General features: G+C 34.6%; 1 pseudogene; it reads right to left on the reverse strand.

The window, feature by feature from the left end:
* Nucleotides 1-237: 237 nt before the first annotated feature.
* LOC132902006 (uncharacterized) lies at nt 238-8,409 on the reverse strand (annotated as a pseudogene).
* Nucleotides 8,410-12,147: the final 3,738 nt, after the last annotated feature.

The following is a 12,147-nucleotide window of genomic DNA, read 5'->3' on the forward strand; positions in this document are numbered from 1 at the left end:
GCTCTGTCACCCATCTCGTTAAAGACCTTTCCGATTTCGGTTCCTTCATCAATTATCCAAAGATCGCATGGCACTTGAGATAACGCCTAACCGGGCGTCGTATATTTCTTACGATTCATTCACATGATGATGAAATTTGAAAAATTATCTTTGTTTTTTGAAGCAATTTAAAAGTCCTTCATAAAGGAGCTGTTACGGGGTCCGAAAAATGTCTCTTTTTAAAAAAAGAAATTTATAATTAAACTGTTTATTTTGAGAACAAAATACAAAGAATAGAAATTAAATTATGAAATTGTATATGGAAAGAATGTCGAGAACGGACTGACTCAATCAAATCATGCTAAAACAAATGTGTAGTAATAACTAGGTCGCTGATGCAGTGAATATGCGTCAGCGATATTATTTTATAACATTTAGGGGTAAATGCTATCGTAACACCCCCCCCGTTAAGATCGAACATCACCTGAAGGGATGAGAGATTACAATTAGAGGCTCATGACATTCTTTCAAAATACAGACTTAAGTCTACTTAAGTATATTTATTCTAAGTATTTAATATTACATTACAATTAATTTAATAATAAGGTTTATAACTTTATATAAGCTTTTTTTTTTTATATATATATATAGGATAAAGTATAGGATGAGTTTTAATACACTCTTAATGAAGTCTAAGATTAGAATTTGCATAAGAAATTCGATAAAAGTTATTAAGTAAGTAATATAATAAATCAGTAGTAACTATAATTGAAGTGTTATCAGTAAGTATTTTTTTTTTTATTTACTTAATCTAAGATATTCCTTTTTGTAGGTATTGGTAAAGATCTCACAGATTCTTTATCTGATGAGTCTGAGGTATACTCAGGTCTAGGTGAAATATCTTTTATTGACTTAACACTTCTCTTGGTTTTCTTATTATGACATTGGTTATAAATATTAATGCAACAACCCGAGCTTTGAGAACATATGTATTTTCTACTTTTATATAATAGGTATAACAATATTATAGTTGTAATTACATAAATCAGTGAGATATAATGAGTGCTATACTTTTCTAAATGAGTGGGTTGTTGGACTTTATTCAGTTCTTTCTCAAATTCATTTAGATGTAAACTAGCTTGTAGCAGAGAATCAAGGTTATTTACTTCATTAAGTTTTACAAACGGTAGCTTAGAAATAGAAGTGTTTATCTTATTAGAGACGCAACAGTCGTCATTGACAATATTATAACTAGATATAGAAATAGATATGTTAGAGGTTAATGTATCAGTAGCACTAAAAGATAAAGTTTTATAAAAAGCTTGACATGTTTTGGGTAGATGTAAAATACCAGTTCCGAACAAGATTTCGTCTACGTTAGAATAAGGCTTTTCACACGTTATATGTCCTTTACCCGGTTCTGATTGCACGAAGATCCACCTGTCGTTAGTTATCTTCTGGAAGAAGTCTATAGAGCCGTGTAAGAGTTTTGTTTGGCACGATTTGGGTAACTTTTGAACTACGTCGGTTAACAGTACTGTCTCACACACTGGGTTGGCTATAGACGAGTAAACGTTTTTTAACGCACATACGTAACACTGGTTTTGTATCACTTTACACTCTTTAACATCATCAAATTGTGAGTAAAATAATCTATCTACAGTTATTGCTATTAATTAGAACATAAGTATCAGGAGTCTGGCTGTTATAGGGGGTAGGTAAAGGGATAGAATGAAATAAATTATATGTTTGAGGCAAAACGAGAGGAACTTTTACTACAATAATTAACTTATTATCATGGAGATAACATATGATATCAGATACATTAATTAGCTCATGAACGTTTTGCAGAGTCAAAGATACTGGCAACTCGGAATGTTTAGGTATATTGTTTTTATATAGCTCAAGTTCTTCATAAAGTCGCTGTGGACTGAGTACAGTCGGGTGCAAAATATTCATTTTACTAAATAATATTGCGTTATTCAGGTCATCGATATCGAAAGATAGAGACATTATTATACCTTCTAGTGAATGAAGTAGCAGAGATAATTGAGACTTCATTTCTAATTTATCGTTTGAATTTGTGAGAGTTTCAAAGGCTTTTTCTATGATGTTTAAGTTATGGTTTAGTCGACTCTCGTTTTCTTTTATTTTTGACATTGTACTATTGAATGTAAATACTGTTGATTTTATGACGTGGATATTATCTTGCATAAGATGTGCTAACTGTTTTTCGCTCGACTGTACTTGATTTATTGCGTCGGTGTATATAATTGCGTCACTAGCATCTAATGTTCCGAAGAAAGTTTTTAATATCGAGCCTCCTAAATCAACTAATCCGCGTTTAGAACGTTTTGTTTGTTGCACTTGTACTAAATAAGATATTGAAGAAAACTTTTTTACGTTGTTAGCATGTTGGGACTCTAGAGAATTAAGAGAGTTAGTACAGTCTGATTGGATTTTCGATGATGACTGAGAAGAGACACAATATTTAGAAATTCTTTCAAATAGGTATTCCACGTTATCTAAATGAGGTTGAATATGAGACAAGTCGATGTACGTTACAACATTCCAACTATCGTGGATAAACTTAACATCTAGAGATTGATCGAAATAAATTCCTGGACTGCTGGTTATCTGCGTTATATACGTGCTCCCGTTCACTGTCGCGGCAAATCTGTGGACAATGAGACATACACTAGGAGGCGGGTTTTATTTCATCATAATGATAACGAACGTGTCTTCTATTTATAACTACAGTGACGGTGTGATTACCGTTTATTTTTATTATTTTATAAGGGCCTTTCCACACGGGTGAGAGAGCTTTATTTTGTTTATGGTGACATCTTATGTAAACCATATCACCCGCACTATATGTTATTGGTTTAGAGTGGGAATCGTAATATCGTTTCGACCTTTCTTTTGAATTTTGAATATTTGTTATAGCCTTTTGACGGCTGTAATAGAGCCTGTGGTTTAATGCTCGAATATAGTCAGTGTATGTACTGTTTTCGAGCCGATCTATGGATTGAGGTATATACGGTTTAAAACCCAATAAGAGTTCAAGTGGAGGGTAGCCCGTTGTGGAATGGACATTCGAGTTATAAGCTAACATTGCAGTATTTAAGTATAAGTCCCAGGTATGGGAATTTTCTTCAATATACGATCTAAGGTATTCTTTTAAGGTCGAATGGCTTCGTTCAAGTGCCCCGCAAGTTTGGGGATGGTGTGCGGCTGCGAATATATGTTTTATGCCAAAAAGACGTTCTAATTGTTTTAGTACATCGGAACAGAAATTTGTTCCTTGGTCAGTGACAATAATTCTAGGAATGCCAAGGTGAGAAATAAAATGAACTAACCGTTGAGCGGTTTCTTGGGCAGAGCAAGTCAACATGGGATAAGCCTGGGAATATTTGGTTAAGTCATCTTGGAATGTTAAGATAAATTTGTATTTGTCGAAAGTAGTTTCAGGTAGTGGTCCTACTACGTCAAGAAATATTTTTTCTAAAGGTTTATTAGCGGTAGAGGTAATAATCATAGGGGCTTTGTTAGTTTGTCGCAATGGTTTGTTTATTTGACATGACTTGCAGGCTTTCACATAGTTTTCTATGTCTTGGCGCATGTTTTTCCACCAGTATATTGTTTTAAGTTGATCATACATACGTGTTATGCCGGGGTGTCCGGCGGAGGGAGAATCATGATGGTCCTTGAGTATTTTTGGTACTTCGACAGGTGTGGGAAAAGATATGTTATTGTGATATACGTGTATTTTGACACCTGTGTTATGGAATAGGAAAGATAGCATATTATAAATTTTAAGAAAGGAAATTTTATTAAATGGGTCATTAAAATCTGAGATTGCAAATTCTTTTTCTTCAGAGTACCAGGTGGTTATCATATCTCTGTAGTCTCTGAGCATATTAAATATGTTTTTATATGATATTTCATCATAATGATGTACTCGTAAAAATAAATGGGTATACACATGTTTGTCGTTTTTGGTACTGTAAAAAGTGTATAATTCGCGTTCTACGTCGCGTATGTCGGTTACATCATCATTTTTAGATAGTTCTATGATTTCAGAGCAGTATGGAATGGAATCGTCTAAATCAATGGCAGAGGGGTAAGTTATCATTTTACATTTGGTTTTGAGTAAGGATTCGTTATGTTCTTCTATTATTGTATCGTAAATAGTGTTGGATTGTTGACTAATTTGTAAGTATTTTTCATAAGTTTCAGGTGATACGGAGGGAATTTCGGGATCAACAGCAAGGACAGGGTTGCGGGAAAGAGAGTCGGCGTTACAGTTCATCTTGCCTTTTTTGTATATGATTTCGTAATCATATTCCTCTAGTTTAAGGCGCCAACGGACAAGCTTAGAACTTGGATCTTTGCAATTAAACAGCCACTGCAAGGGTCTGTGGTCTGTTACTATTTGGAATTTGTGACCGTAGAGGTATGGGCGGAAGACTTTAGTACCAAACAATATGGCAAGGCATTCTTTTTCAGTTGTCGAATAATTTCCTTCAGCTTTATTAAGAGTTCGGGAAGCAAAAGCGATAGGGAGATCTTTATTAATTTCTCCTTGCGATAAGATGGCTGAAACAGCGTAATTAGAGGCATCAGTGGTAAGTATGAAGGGCTTAGTAAAGTCTGGATATTGAAGAATCGGTGCAGTAGTTATTTTGTTTTTAAGAATATCGAATGCATTTTGTTGTTTGGATAGCCAGATGAACTTAACATCCTTTTTTAGAAGGTTTGTTAAGGGCTTAGTGATATGTGAGAAATTTTCGATGAATCTACGATAATAACCGACTAGGCCTAGGAAAGACTTAATATCACGGGGACTTTTGGGAATTGGAAATTTTTGAACGCATTCAACTTTCTTGGGATCGGGTTTCACTCCTTTATCAGAAATGATATGGCCTAGGTATTGAACTTCTTTTCTGAGAAATTCACTCTTATCGGGTTGAAGTTTTAAGTTGTGTTCTCGTAATTTAGAGAAAACGAGCTTTAATTTTTGGATGTGAGATTCAAGGTCATGGCTAAAAATTACAATATCATCCATATAAGTGAAACAGTGAATTCCTTGTAATCCTGAAAGTATGACGTTCATTAACCTCTGAAAGGTAGAAGGGGCGTTACGAAGCCCAAAGGGCATTCTGTTAAATTGGTAATGTCCTGGTTGACCGGAAACGCCCGGAACACTAAAAGCAGTTTTCTCAGCATCAGATTTATGCATCCTGACCTGATGAAAGGAAGAAGCTAAGTCGAGGGTTGTGAAGTATTTACTATGACCCAACTGGTCTAGGATGTCGGTTATATTTGGAATGGGGTAAGCATCTCCTATAGTAATTTCATTGAGTTTACGGTAATCAATAACAATGCGCCACTTCGGTTTTCCTGAGGCGTCTTGTTTTTTTGGTACTACCCAAATAGGGGCAGACCACGGGGAAACAGAGGGTGAGATTATATCCTGATCTAACATGTTCTTAATCTGACGGCTTACTTCCTCTTTATGGCATTCAGGGAAACGGTAACTTTTTACATGGATGGGACTTTCGGTGGTGGTACGGATTTCGTGTTGAATTGTTTTTGCAAAAGACAAACGATCTCCTTCGAGATAAAAAATATCATGGAATTCGGAACAAAGATTACGTAAAGATTTTTCTTCCTCTTCGTTCATGTGTTCGCAACGAAGCGCGGACTGAACTAATTTTTCTCGTTCTAAACCAGAAAGAATTTCAGTTGTGTGGTTTACGAACTCTATATCTTTTGCAACTCCTTGTTTAGGACACTCTAATATATAAGAAACGGGTTCTAAGGTAAATTTAACGGGTCTAAGTATTACTTTATTTTCTGATGTATTTAGAACGGATAGTGTGACTTTACCATTTGGTTTTACCTTAGTAAGACATTTAGAGAAATATAAATTAGGATATTCTTTAATTAATGAAGTAAGGATTAAACCTTGTTCTAACTCAGGGTTAGTGACAAAACATTCGACCAGCATTTCGGTTCGTGGAGGAATAACGTAAATAGGTTCAGTGGTCTTGAGTTTAAAATACAATTCGGGTTCGGAGGAGAAATATAATTTAGATTCCTTATATGATATGGTTGCTCCGTTAGATGACAAGAAGTTTGAGCCGATTATGCCATCATAAGTAAGATTTACATTGTTAACTACATGGAAATAAAATGGGAAAGATACATTAGCATTTAATTTCAGAGATAACATAATTTTTCCTTTCGTCTCGGAATGAGAACTTATATCATTGATGCCTTTAAACTTAACTACACTAGGTTCGATGTTAGAAAGGTTGGATAAACTAGTTTCTTTAACCATGCATATTGAACTACCTGAGTCTACGAGAAGATTAAGAGGTTTATCGGAATGAGACGTATAGACTTCTATATAAGGGAGAAATGTTTTGTTGATCTGGGATATATCGTAGACCATTGGGCAGTCTTCTGGGATATTTAAAAATTCGTCAAATAAATTTTCAGGGGTCGTAGAGAGAGGGTTAGTATTAAGATCATTTTGTTTGGAAATAGGAAAGCTTGTAATAGGTTTAGAAATATAATTTATATTAGATTTAGTAGATACAGGGGACTTAGACATAAATTAATGTTAGATTCAGTGGATACAGAGGATTTGGACATAGAATTAGATACAGTGGGCTTAGAGATGGAATTAGTATTAGATTCAGAGGATTTCGAAGAGTTATTGTCACTGCCAATGGCACATCTGTGTGAAATAGAAAACAGCGACGACCTTTTATGATGATCGTTACCAATGGGCTTAATTGCCGAAGTAGAAGATAACGATAGATTAGATACAGCGGATTTTGAGTTTGAAGTAGTATTTAATTTTGTATGATACATGCCTACTTTTTCCGATTTACGCCGGCATGAATACGCAAACCGAGGATTTAGTTTAAATTATCGTTATTTTCAACTTCTTCATGGCACTGTGGCTCCGATATTTCTACTCGGTTATCAATGAAATTTTGCTGATATGTAGTATTTGGACGAAAATTATTTTGTCTAGAGTTATTATACTGTCTTTTACGACATTGAGAAATATCGTGGCCAAAGTGTTTACAATATCTACACACAATAGGTGTGGAATTAAATTTCGATGTAGACGGAAAGTTATTATTTGTAGCGTGTGCCGGAATTTGAGAAACTTGAGCGCGAGGCGCATCACGTTTCGCTTTGGTATAACATTCCGATTCCGAGTGACCTGATTTGTTGCAATATCTACATGTTTTATTACGGATATTACTATGACTACTATGACTGGAAAATGATTTATTTAAGTTCAAAATTTTTTCCTCTTCAATAGCTAGGTTAATTGCTAAATTTAGATTTTTAGGATTACGACACCTGACAATGTTACTAAGGGCAGGTTGAAGCCCTAAAGTGAAAGTGTACATAGCAAGGTCTTCGGTCATAGCAATGCGACCAGCTATCTCTTTTTTCAAACTTTCAGAGTTGTGTATCTCTGACTGCAAGCTCGTGAGGCAACTTTCGATACGCAACGCATATTGGGCAACAGTCTCATTAGGTTGTTGTTTACAAGACTGTAGCTCTAAGAGTAAATGATTGTAATGTTTACGTTCGCCAAAATTTTGTCTTAGAAAGCCTTTTAATTCATCAAAATTTTCAAATATTTTGTTAGAGCAAGCGATCTGAGCTTTGCCTTCTAACTTAGAAATTATATATTTTAAAAGCAAATCCTTCTGAGGGTTACTGGCTAACTGTAACGCATTTTGACAGTTAGTCAGAAAGGCAGTGAGTGTTTCACGTTCGCCTTTATAAGAATTAATAAAGTTACATAATACTTGGATTGGGAATTCGGAAATGCAGCCAGAGTTTCCTTCAGACTTAGTAGACATTGTTAAATAAAAAGGAAAACAAAAACACAGGAAAAAAAAAAAAAGAAAAAAATATTATTGGCAATAACAAAAAAAAAAAAATAATTTTACTCACAATGCCGCTATCAGGACACACGATTTCATCAGGAACTTGTTGAGGTCACGACGATGAGGATCACGTATCACCACTCTTCGGGAACGCGCTGAAGGTAGCTCGCTTGACGAATAGTGTGTCTATTGGCAGGCTCACTTAGTTAAGTAAGGCTTACTGTCGCAACAGGATACAGGACTGTCCAAACTGGAGACGATAAGACCGTGTAGTCTTCGTTCTTCAGTATTTTAATTACGCCACGCCAATTATGCCACGGAGTCCGAAAGATGCGTAGCAAATATTTTGGAACACCCGCGATGGATTGCTAGCGGAGCATATATCGATAGAGCCGAAAGAGTCGATAGAGACAAGATTATAACCTTTGAACAGGATTTCCCGGGAGCTCCACGCTAGCAATCCCACTTCTGACACCACTGTTACGGGGTCCGAAAAATGTCTCTTTTAAAAAAAGAAATTTATAATTAAACTGTTTATTTTGAGAACAAAATACAAAGAATAGAAATTAAATTATGAAATTGTATATGGAAAGAATGTCGAGAACGGACTGACTCAATCAAATCATGCTAAAACAAATGTGTAGTAATAACTAGGTCGCTGATGCAGTGAATATGCGTCAGCGATATTATTTTATAACATTTAGGGGTAAATGCTATCGTAACAGAGCCTTTAGCTCCGTAGCATGGCACGCGCAACTTCGGTTATATCGTAATTATATACATATATATTTATTTAAAATGATTGCTGTCCCATTTCACGTTATATAAAAAAGCGAAACAGCGATAGTTTATCGCGCGATAAAAACGGCTTCGCGCGATTCCTTGCTTTTTGCTTTAGGGCTAGAGTCGATAAATGAGATAATTTTTTAAACGAATCGATACTAATTTCTTTATCCACTTTTACAGTAGATCTTTATCCCTTATGGGGACAGACTAGACAGAGTCAACAGTCTCGAAAAGTCTGAAAATACAAAATTTATATCATGATTGTTTAATGCACGTAATAAGAATGCGTATTCCCGAGTCTTTAAAAAAACATCATTAAACATCTAAAAAACATCTGATAACTTGCATAACTATCACCTTTTCTTTATTGTTCATTACCTATACGAGTCTAAACTACAAAACACAAGCTAGTCCGGTTAACAGACTTAACAAATTACAGTCATTCTCTGTTTGAGAAATGCTCCACGTAATTTGTAGGTTTCACATTGTAGCTTAAGCTTAACCAATGAAAAATTCACGTTCTTTGTTTTGTGGTACGAAGCTGCATTGGAAATTAACTCTTTTGGCTTCGAGAATTGGATTACTTACGAAATTAAGTATTTACGAGTAGGTAAGTAATAACAGTTACTCTTCATGCAAGCTCGGCGGTTTCGGGTACTCTTGACTTGACCTGACCCTTTGCCAGGACGTCCTTAATTTGATCAAGATACGTTCGTCTAGGTCTTCATAGGCATAAATAATTGACATAAAAATCTGTTGCACTCATATGATATCGGGAGAATAACCTAATATTTATTTATTTTACCATTGTTTTTATAAGTCTTTTACCATTCATATTATACGGAAACAAATATAAAAGTACGTATTACTTACATTTCATATGGAAAAGTGTATCAAAACCGAAATTCTCTTATTAGAATGGCCGATGCATAAATCAATGTAAAAAAGCAAGTTTAAAATGTCTTGAAATATTGCTTTGAAATATTTTCAAACTTTTGAAACAATTTAATATAAATTGAATATCTCACTTTTTGCAATGGGTCGAAACTCTCACTAATAACACCACAAAAACTACAAGTCAAATTTTGCAGTAAAATTTTGTTACCAATCTACATATTTTAGTTTCGAAGAATGCTTTTAACGAAGAAACTTATTCCTCTGAGTGTTTTTATTAAACTTGATGATAGTATAACTTTATATTATTCATTTGGAGAAGTAACGGTGCGAGAATTCACAAAATTACATAGTCACGTCTTTATCACTTACAGGGCAGACAGAGCCAACAGTTTTGAAGAGACTGATAGGTCAAGTTTAGCCGTTTGGCATTATGATAGAATTGAGATTCAAGTAGTGACAGGTTCAAGAATCCTAAGTTTATAAGCCTTTCCCTTTATCGCCTTTTACGACATCCATGGAAAATAGGTGGAGTGGTGCTGTTCTTTTTTCTTAAGGTGCCGGGGACCTCACGGCACTAAACTGTTTCTAGAATACCTTCGAAATAAGTCTTTCTTCGTCCTGGTTACATCCTCACCACTTTGGTGAGGAGCTCAGTGTACGCCCTTGACTATAGATTCTTGCCACGTAGCATGACACGCGCGACGCCATTTTTATCGCGCGCGAAACTATCGCCGTCCTGTTTCACGTCATAATAAAAAGCGAAACAGCGATAGCTTTTCGCGATTCGCGATAATTTACCTTTTGCGACATTCGTCGTAATCGTCATAAGCGCCAGTAACCACACGGCACACAATTATTGTTCTTAGCGCAACATAGCCTATGTCATAAAGCTGAAATTCAAAGCATTTTACTTTTTAAAGCTGTGACGCCATATTTTTATGTGTTGTCAAGCCTTTTACGTATGGGAATAAAGCTTTGAATTTTATAGTAAGGGTGGGTTCACCACACCATTCATTTTTAATAGGACGTTTCGGGTTTTACGTTTACAAAGCACACTAAGTACTTACATACCCTTATTTTTGTCGCATTTATTTATTCTATAGTTCCCTCATTTCTTTTTTAATGAACCAAATTAAATTTTCCTAATTGAAGCCCAATTTAAAAAATATATTATTTTTTGTCTTCTGCCTTGCCCGTGTTGTGTATAAATAGAAGCCTTACCGTAAAATATGCTCTTTACAATTTTTTAAAACTAAAAATGCACACCGCCATTTCTTTTCAAAATATCAGCCAGCGCTGTTTAATTCAATTGACATCAGATAAATGGGCCCAGATATAAAACCTGTCAACAAAGAATCCTATTGGATTCCGGTTGCGAATACATTTTATTTGGAAAAATTCCCTTTCATTTGTGTTTGTTTTCTTGATTTTGCGGTACTAATTTGAGTTTTTTTATATACATATATTTCGGAAAAATATCAGCTTAACGAAATTTTATGTCAATTAAATTGATGTTTGCGTAAAAAAATACATATTTACGTGTAGTAAAATTAACTTACTTACGCCCGAGTACAGTAATACTTATTCATTACCATTTTGTATAATTTGTCAACTTAAAAAAGTGAACTTAAAAAAGAATAGGACAGCTCCATCTCTTTCCCATGGATGTCGTAAAAAGCGACTAAGGGATATCCTAATAAACTTGGGATCCTTCTTGTAGGCGATGGGCTAGCAACCTGTCACTATTTGAACCTCAATTTCATTATAAAGCCATTACAGCTGATCGTGGCCATTCGGTCTTTTCAAGACTGTTGGCTCTGTCTACCTCCAATGGATATAGACTTGACTATATGTGTACAACTTATAAGGAAAAAAACTTAAAAATACAAAAGACCTCATAATGTAAAAAAAATGTAAGCTATAAAGAGAAAAAGAAGTACAATTAGTAAAAGAAGATTGTAATTATCGTTTATTTGAAGAAAACGTTACATTAATATCGGTAAAGACTGCTTTCGTAGTCATTCATATTCTATTTAGTTTCTAAATTTTCCGAGTTTAAATAAATAACCGAGTGATCTGTGAAATAACAAACAAAGAAAATTGATAAAACAGCGTTATTTTTTATATAAAAAAACTGTTTTCGCAAGCCACTGGGCTGAATAATAAAACTATGAATTTGCTCCGGGTCAATTTATCATGAAAATATGCACGTTAAGAAAAAAACGCGTCAAAACAGCGAGATTGAAACGTTGGGTGGATATTGATTAATGTTGATTTGTGTGAACTATCGATAAAAGTATTATCCATTGTGTTTTTTATTTCGTGTAAAAGCTCTTTGTTGGAATAAAAATATTGGTGGATCTTTGCGATGATGGATGGTTGCTTCATAAAACAGATTTAACTTAAATAGTGATTGAATAATGCGGGTTTTTTTCCTTGCCAACAAATTTGTTAACGCATTAAGAATGAAAATGTATTAGAAGCTATTTTTTTTTTATTATGTCATGTGCCTGTATTTTTATTAGTTCAGAGTTATTTTGTACTCTCCTCTCTTTTT

The sequence above is a fragment of the Amyelois transitella genome, chromosome 2, assembly GCF_032362555.1.
Source record: "Amyelois transitella isolate CPQ chromosome 2, ilAmyTran1.1, whole genome shotgun sequence".
Taxonomy (NCBI): Eukaryota; Metazoa; Arthropoda; class Insecta; order Lepidoptera; family Pyralidae; genus Amyelois; species Amyelois transitella.